The following is a 9,547-nucleotide window of genomic DNA, read 5'->3' on the forward strand; positions in this document are numbered from 1 at the left end:
CCATGTTGCCCAGGCTGGTCTCAAACTCCTGGGATCAAGCAATCCTCCTTCCTCAGCCCCACAAAGTGCTGGGATTTCAGGTGTGAGCCACTGCACACAGCCCAGATTATTATTTATTTATTTATTTATAAGTAGACTGGATTCATGCCTGTAATCCCAGCACTTTGGGAGGCTGAGGTGGGCAGGTTTGTTTTCTGAGATGGAGTCTTCCTATGTCACCCATGCTGTAGTGTAGTGGCGTGATCTCGGCTCACTACAGTCTCCACCTCCCCAATTCAAGAGATTCTCCTGCCTCAGCCTTCCGAGTAGCTGGAATTACAGGCCTGCACCACCATGCTCAGCTAATTTTTGTATTTTTAGTAGAGATGGGGTGAAACCCTGGCTCTACTAAAAATACAAAAAATTAGCGAGCTGTGGTGGTGGGCACCTGTAATCCCAGCTACTCTGGAGGCTGAGGCAGGAGAATCGCTTGGACCCTGGAGGCGGAGGTTGCAGTGAGCCGAGATCGTGCCAATTTTACTCCAGTCTGGGCAACAAGAGCAAAACTCCATTTCAAAAAAGTAAATAAGTTACCTAGTCTGTAATATTTTGTTATAGTAGCATGAAACAGAGTAAGATAGATAGATGATTGATTGATAGAATAGAACAAATCATACTGGGAATGGGTTAAAATGTTAACCTAAGGTGAATCTGCTTAAAGAGTATTTTTTATTTTTTTGCCATTTTATGTTTTACTTTTTTTTTTATTATACTTTAAGTTCTAGGGTACATGTGCACAATGTGCAGGTTTGTTACATATGTATACATGTGCCTTGTTGGTGTGCTGCACCCATTAACTCGTCATTTACATTAGGTATATCTCCTAATGCTATCCCTCCCCCTCCCCCCTCCCCACAATAGGAGCCGGTGTGTGATGCTCCCCTTCCTGTGTCCAAGTGTTCTCATTGTTCAATTCCCCCCTATGAGTGAGAACATGCGGTATTTGGTTTTCTATTCTTGCGACAGTTTGCTGAGAATGATGGTTTCCAGCTGCATCCATGTCCCTACAAAGGACACGAACTCATCGTTTTTTATGGCTGCATAGTATTCCATGGTGTATATGTGCCACATTTTCTTAATCCGGCCTGTCACTGATGGACATTTGGGTTGATTCCAAGACTTTGCTATTGTGAATAGTGCCACAATAAACATACGTGTGCATGTGTCTTTATAGCAGCATGACTTAGAACAGAGCCCTCAGAAATAATACCACACATCTACAGCCATCTGATCTTTGACAAACCTGACAAAAACAAGAAATGGTGAAAGGATTCCCTATTTAATAAATGGTGCTGGGAAAATTGGCTAGCCATAAGTAGAAAGCTGAAACTGCATCCTGTCCTTACTCCTTATATGAAAATTAATTCAAGATGGATTAGAGACTTAAATGTTAGACCTAAAACCATAAAAACTCTAGAAGAAAACCTAGGTAATACCATTCAGGACATAGGCATGGGCAAGGACTTCATGTCTAAAACACCAAAAGCAATGGCAACAAAAGCAAAAATTGACAAATGGGATCTAATTAAACTAAAGAGCTTCTGCACAGCAAAAGAAACTACCACCAGAGTGAGCAGGCAACCTACAGAATGGGAGAAAAATTTTGCAATCTACTCATGTGATAAAGGGCTAATATCCAGAACCTATAAAGAACTCAATCAAATTTACAAGAAAAAAACAAACAACGCCATCAAAAAGTGGGCAAAGGATATGAACCCCAGGCATTTGAGCAGAGAGTGGGCAATCCCCTCATACTGTATGGGAGCTCTGTTTTCACTCTATTAAATGTTGCAACTGCACACTCTTCTGGTCTGTGTTTGTTCCAGCTCAAGCTGAGCTTTCACTTGCTGTCCACCACTGCTGAATGCCGCCATCACAGACCCAACGCTGACTTCCACTCCTCTGGATCGGGCAGGGTGTCTGCTGTGCTCTGAACTAGTGAGGCGGCCATTGCCACTCCCATTCGGGCTAAAGGCTCGCCATTGTTCCTGCATGGGTAAGTGCCCGAGTTCATCATAATCAAGTTGAACACTAGTCGCTGGGTTCCATGGTACTCTTCCATGACTCATGGCTTCTAATAGAGCTATGACACTCACTGCATGGCCCAAGGTTCCATTCCTTGAAATCTGTGAAGTTGGCCTTCAAGGTCTATAATTCAAGGGAGGAAACAGCTGAGGCCCAAAGACAGGCCCGCCTAAAGCAGAAGGTACAGCTCCAGACTCAAGCCTTAGTTGCTGCTTTGCAGCCTAGCTGTAACCCAAAACTGGAGAGCAAAACCCCCGGAGGCTCAAAGACAATAAAAGGGGCTTGCTATAAATGCGGTAACCCAGGGCATTGGGCTAATAGATGTCCCCAGAGTCCCCAACCATCTGAGCCAGTGCGGCCGTGCTACAAGTGCGGAGTAGCTGGACACTGGGCTAAAAAGTGTCCTAACCCTCGTCTGCCAACAACTGCTTGTCCAGCATGCCATGAAGAAGGGCACTGGAAGTCTGACTGCCCCACCCTGAAAACGGGCATGGCGCCTCAACGTGATGTCCCTTCTCAGGACCCTGTGAGCTCCTTCCAGCTCTTACATCTGGATGACGACTGAAGGTGCTGGGACTCGGGGACCCCCATCACCCTCGCCGAGCCGCGGGTAACTCTCCTGGTAGCGGGTAAGAAAATTAATTTTTTAATCGCCAGCGGGGCTGTCGATTAAAAATAAGGATGCCCTTATATTTATTGTAAGATCCATTATGCAACCTTGAGACAGAAGAAACCCACTGCTCTCTTTACCATTGTGAATCAATGAACCCCCCTTCAATACCAATTAAATATCAAAGACCCATGGGACCCCCGATGGGCAGATGGAGTCAAAGGTGGACTCTACACAGGCTACACAATCCTTAGTTCATATCCCATGGCTACTCTCCTGATAAAAAGAACACTTGTCCAGCAAAAGTCCCTTCCTCAAGACATACAAGCCCTACAGAATTTAACCTTAGCCATACAAGCACAAGAACAGGCCTTACAAGATCAATTACACTCCTCCAATAAGGACCCCTTCTCATTGTTAAAACTAGTCCGTCAAGGGTTAAACCTAACACGGGCAGCCAACCTAACAAATCTCTCCCACTGTTTCCTCTGTGCGGCCCTTGAAAGAGCCCCTTTAGTGGCAGTCCCTTTACCTACGGCTTTCAAGGCTACAACTAACTCCATAGGCACCTCCCTAAAACTGTTCTTACTCCACGTCCCACTATACCAAAGCCCAGAAAGTCCAATCCTTCCTTTCTGCTACTCTACCCCAACACCTCCTGGTGTAACTATACCCAGCCACCCGCTAAGACCCAGACGGCTCCCATGGGAGGTTATTTCTGGTGCAACAAAACCCTCTTCAAGGTCCTTAATCACACATCCATTGGTCAATCCGTTTGTGTCCCAGTGTCCCTAGTACCTAGTTTAACCTTATATAGCAAAGCAGAAATAGCTGAACTCGTCAATTTAACCCTCCTCCTAATGATCTCCAAAAACGGGCTGTCTTCCTTCCCCTAGTCATCGGAGTCTCCCTGGCCGCCTCCTTAGTGGTGTCAGGGCTTGGAACTGGGGCACTTGCCCACTTGGTACAGTCTACCCAGTCTCTAGCAGCTCAAATCCAAGAGGCCATAGAGGCTTCAGCTGAAAGCCTGGCCTCTCTGCGGCGTCAAATTACCTCAGTGGCCCAGGTAGCAGCACAAAATAGGAGAGCATTAGATTTACTTACTGCCAAAAAAGGAGGAACATGTCTCTTCTTAGGAGAAGAATGCTGCTATTACGTAAACGAGTCAGGCCTAGTAGACACTAACATCCAAACCCTAAACAGGATTAAAGCAGAATTAAAAACCTACAATACCCCCTTCACCCCCGGACCACCGGTATGGCTGCTGCCCGTAATACAGCAGATGCTCCTGTTCCTAATTCCCATACTAATCCTCCATTTTGTCTTATGTCTCGCTCCTGTTTTAATCAAATTTCTCCGAGCCAAAGTTCAAGAGATCACGCGCGTCACCTTCAACCAGATGCTTCTTCATCCGTACCTCCAAATACCAACCATAGACCCCAACCTTAACGACGTCCCTTAACAGCAGGAAGTAGCCAGACAGACCACGCCGCCCCTTATCACTATTATCAATAAAAGGTTGGACTGTTTGGACGAACGGAGGCAAGATGGTGCAGTTCCGGGTTCTTCACCGTCAACTTTCCCGTGCCTGGGAAAGACACAGGTCCACTGCGCAGGCGCAACCCGACCTCGGAAGGAGAAGAACCGGAACCCGCCTAGCCACGCCTACTGCCCCGCCCCTGACTCGCCTATGTCCCGCCCACTGCCCGCCCACTCCCGGGCCCAGGACATAAAAGCCGCTCCGGCAGGTGTGCGGAGTGAACTTCCTCGGCCCCTCCTCCTGCATGGGACCCAGGAACCTCGCCAGAGGACACCGGAGCGAACTTCCTCGCCCCCTCCTCCTGCACGGGACCCAGGAACCTCCCCCAAGGACGCTGGAGCGAACTTCCTCGGCCCCTCCTCCTGCACGGGACCCGGGAACCTCACCCAAGAACGCCGGAGCGACTTCATCGGCCTCTACCTCGGGAGGCCGGTGAACCTCGCCCCTCCCTCACATTTGGTTTGTAAATAAAGTTTTTTTTGCCTTGCCTACTTGCCTTTTCTCTGGCATTGTTCTGGGGGTCGCATTAAAGCAAATCAGTAATGTCATCCAGATTTACCCCTGGTGTTGCAAAGGACAGGATTTTCTTCTTAAGTCTGAATAGTATTAGAGTGTGTGTGTGTGTGTTTGTATGTGTGTGTGTGCGTGTGTGCATGCATAGCACATTTTCTTTATCCATTCATTCATCTGTTGATAGACACTTAGGTTGATTGCATATCTTGGCTGGGTGAGTATGCTACAATAAACATTGGGTGCAGATAGCTCATGGAGGAATTTTACAGTAACTAAACGATCTTTAAAAAGAAGAAAGACCTCAAATCAATGATATTAGCTTCCACTTGGTAAAAAAGGAAGGAAAATAAACCCCAAAGGTGATAAAAGAAGCAAAATACTAAAAGTAACAGCAGAAAATCAATGAAATATAAAACAGAAACAACAGGGAAAATCTATGAAACCAGAAACTTATTCTTTGTGAAGATTAATAAAATCGATAAAGAAAAAAGAGAAAATACATAATTTACCAATATCAGGAAAGAGAGTTGAAATCATTATAGATTCTATAATGACTCTATAAATCATAATAAGGGAATATTATGAAAACTATGGCAAAAATTTGGCAACTTAGATGATTTGGATGAATTCCTCAGAAGACACAAACCACAAAAACTCACTAAGGGAGAAATAGATAACCTGAACAGCCCTATAGTTATTTTAAAAATTGAATTTGTAGTTAAAAACTTTTCTACAAAGAAAACTCTTGACTCATATGACTACACTAGTGACTTCTAGCAAACATTTATGATGAAGCATTATCTAGTCTATACAAACTCAGAAAATTAACAGGACATGATATTTTTCATCTCATTCTATGAGGCCAATATCACACTGATCTCAAAACCAGGCAAAGGCATTCCAAAAAGGAGAACTACAGACCAATACCCTCATGAACATAGATTTAAAAATACTAAACAAAATTTTGGCAAATTAAATCTAACAACATAAAACAAGTGTACTGTATTATGGGATAAACACAATGGAAGTGGGTTTAACCAGGGATGCAAGGTTGGTTTAATGTTTGAAAATCAATTAAGGAAGCTCAGCATATTAACAAGCATATATATATTCATTAAAATATGTTATAGGATGTCAGGGACCCTAAACGGAGGGACTGGCTGGAGCAGCAGAAGAGGAATATAAATTGTGAAGATTTCATATTAATATGAACATTATCAGTTCTCACATAATACTTCTATAATTTCTTATGCCTGTCTTTACTTTAATCTCTTAATCCTATTATCTTCATAAATTGAGGATGTATGTCACCTCAGAACTGCTGTGATAATTGTGTTAACTGCACAAATTGATTGTAAAACATGTGTGTTTGAACAATATAAAATCAGTGCACCTTGAAAAAGAACAGAATAATAGCGATTTTTATGGAACAAGGGAAGACAACCATGAGGTCGAGCAAAAAGAGCCATATTTTTCTTCTTGCAGAGGGCCTATAAACGGATGTGCAAGTAGGAAACATATTGCTGAATTCTTTTCCTAGCAAGGAATGTTAATATTAATACCCTGGTAAAACTATGCTTTCCTGGGAAGAGGTTTATAAATGGCTACTCTGTAAATGTCTGTCTTCTGCAGTTGAGATAAGGACTGAGATAAGCCCTGGTCTCCTGCAGAACCCTCAGGCTTACTAGAGTTGGGAAAACTCAGATGACACAGCACAGCAGGACCCAGGTCCTTGGGTCAGAAAAGTCCATGTTTGCACCTCTCCAGTGTCAGGAAAGTACAGCTTCCATCTCTTAAAAATCAGGACAGTTTGTCTGCTTCTCCTGGGTCAGAGTAACTTCTGGGCTCAGGGTAAACACCGAGTTACTGTGTGTAAAGCACTTCACGCCTCCCCATTGGTGCTTCACCCTGGGGCTGGAATGAGGACCCAATCTTAGTGTCGACAACACAGCACAGCAGGACCCAGGTCCTTGGGTCAGAAAAGTTCATGCTGGCACCTCTCCAGTGTCAGGAATGTACAGCTTCCACCTCATAAAAATCAGGACTGTTTGTCTGCTTTCCTGGGTCAAAGTAACTTCTGGACTCAGGATAAACACTGAGTTACTGTGTGTAAAGCACTTCATGCTTCCCCATTGGTGCTTCACCCTGGGGCTGGAATGAGGACCCAATCTTAGTGTCAGACAACACAGCACAGCAGGACCCAGGTCCTTGGGTCAGAAAAGTTCATGCTGGCACCTCTCCAGTGTCAGGAATGTACAGCATCCACCTCTTAGAAATCAGGACTGTTTGTTTGCTCCTCCTGGGTCAAAGTAAGTTCGGGGTCAGGATCTTGGATCCAGCAAAGGGTTTGGTTAACATTGCAAGAAAGATGTTGCCTCTGGCCAAAAGTCAGGCCTAGGATGAGACAGGCAGACATGGACACATTCACACCCAAATTTTGCAAATTTGGACTGACCCTGTCAGAGGCTGTGTGGGTGCAGGGTCACAGTGAAGATAGAGACAAATGGGAGTCCAGTAGACATCAATCAAACTGGACCCAGTTTCTGCATACCTGGAGCTCAAGATCTCCAGGGGGAAAACAGAGACACAAAGTTAGAGAGAGATAGAGCCAGAGAAATTTCCTGCACTGCGAAGATGGTCAGAGGCAGGGAAGAAACTCCTCAGCACTAGTTAGAGTGATCAGAAACCAAGGGGACCTGATCGCTGCACCTGCCAGTCTCAGTTTCTGTCTCCCTCCAACTGACCACCTCTTCCTCTGAGACTCACCAGTTCTGCATCTCTTGTCTCTCATTCTGTTTCGCCCATCACTTCCACCTGTGGCTGTCACAGAAGGGTGGATTAAGGAGGGGACACTGGAGATAGACCCTGAGCATTGAAGGGAGCTAGCCCCTCCACAACTGTGGGTATTTCTCATCAGGTGGGTTGAGAGACTGAGAAAAGAAATAATACACAGAGACCAAGTATAGAGAAAGAACAGTGGGCCCAGGGAACTGGCGCTCAGCATACGAAGAACCCGCAACGGCGCCAGCCTCTGAGTTCCCTCAGTATTTATTGATCATTATTTTTACTCTCTTAGTGAAGGGAATGTAGCAGGGAAACAGATGGGGAGGTTAGTAGGGAAACATGTGAGCAAAGGAATCTGTATTATGAATAAGTTCAAGGAAAGGTACTGTGCCCGGATGTGCTCCTAGGCTAGATTTATGTTTCTTTTTACCCAAACATCTTAGTTTAGCAAAGAGTAACAAAGCAGTATTGCTGCCAGCATATCTCGCTTCCAGCCACATGGCAATTTTCTCCTATCTCAGAATAGAACGAATAGGAGTGGTCAGCTTTACACCAAGACATTCCATTCCCAGGGACGAGCAGAAGACAGAAGCCTTCCTCTTATCTCAACTGCAAAGAGGCCTCCCTCTTTCCCTACTCCTCCTCAGCTCAGACCCTTTATGGGTGTTGGACTGGGGGACGATCAGGTCTTTCCCTTCCCATGAGGCCATATCTCAGGCTGTCTCAGTCATGGGAAACCTCGGACAATATCGAGGCTTTCTTGGGCAGAGGTCCCTGCAGCTTTCCACAGTGCATTGTGTCCCTGGTTAATCGAGAATGGAGAATGGCGATGACTTTTACCAAGCATACTGCCTGCAAACATATTGTTAACAAGGCACATCCTGCACAACCCTAAATCCTTAAAAACTTGATTCAATACAGCACATATTTCTGTGAGCACAGGGTTGGGGCTAAAGTTACAGGTTAACAGCATCTCAAAGCAGAAACAATTTTTCTTAGTACAGATCAAAATGGAGTTTCTCATATCTTCCTTTTCTAGGTAGACACAGTAACAATCTGATTTCTCTTTTCCCCACAAGCATCTGCAGGCTTCCAAGAGAGGGTCGTCTAGGAGATGCAGCAACATACAAGCACAAATATGCCAGCACACACAGATACACACAATTGGTTCACATATTGCTGGATTACAGTTTGCTATGCTACAAAGACTGTGGGCCAAATTTGATTGAATTGAACAATTCCTTCTTTTTGTCAGCTTCTTAATTTTTATTTTATTTTATTTTCTTGAGATGGAATATCGCTCTGTCATCCAGGCTAGTGCAGTGGCATAATCCCAGCTCACTGTAGCCTCCACCTCCCAGGTTCAAGTGATTCTCTTGCCTCAGCCTCCCGAGTAGCTGGGATTAAAGGTGCCCCCCACCACGCCTGGCTAATTTTTATGTTTTTAGTAGAGATGGGGTTTTGCTATGTTGGCCAGGCTGGTCTCGAACTCCTGATCTCAAGTGATCTGCCCACCTTAGCTTCTCAAAGTGCTGGGATTAGAGGCATGAGCCACCGCGCCCAGCTAGCCTCCTAATTTTGAACATACACTACCACCACCTTCACAACACACAAATGAAATGTACTTTCATATATGAAGCTGTATAAATACAAGGAAGCTCCAAGCATGTAAGGATATACACATAAGCACCCCCAGATTCAACCACAGAAACACACCCCAGCACATTTGCATAAATAGAAACATCCCTTTACGTATAAAGATCATATAAACACATACATGAATGCAAGCAGGCATGGACAAATGCATGCAAGCATAAACAGACAAAGCTAAGTAAAAAAGTGTGCATGCTCACCTATGCTTACAAAAATATACATATACATACCCACACACCCACACATTCACATGCTCAGGTGGACTTTGATATCTCTACCACTGTATCCCTGCCAACATCTTGAGAGTGGGTAAGGGATAGGCATCAGGTCGCTGGGTTGCCCAGGCAGGAAGTCTGGGTTCCCTAACACCTTTTTCTAAGCTA

Source organism: Trachypithecus francoisi, unplaced genomic scaffold (assembly GCF_009764315.1).
Source record: "Trachypithecus francoisi isolate TF-2019V2 unplaced genomic scaffold, Tfra_2.0 Contig00771, whole genome shotgun sequence".
Lineage (NCBI taxonomy): Eukaryota > Metazoa > Chordata > Mammalia > Primates > Cercopithecidae > Trachypithecus > Trachypithecus francoisi.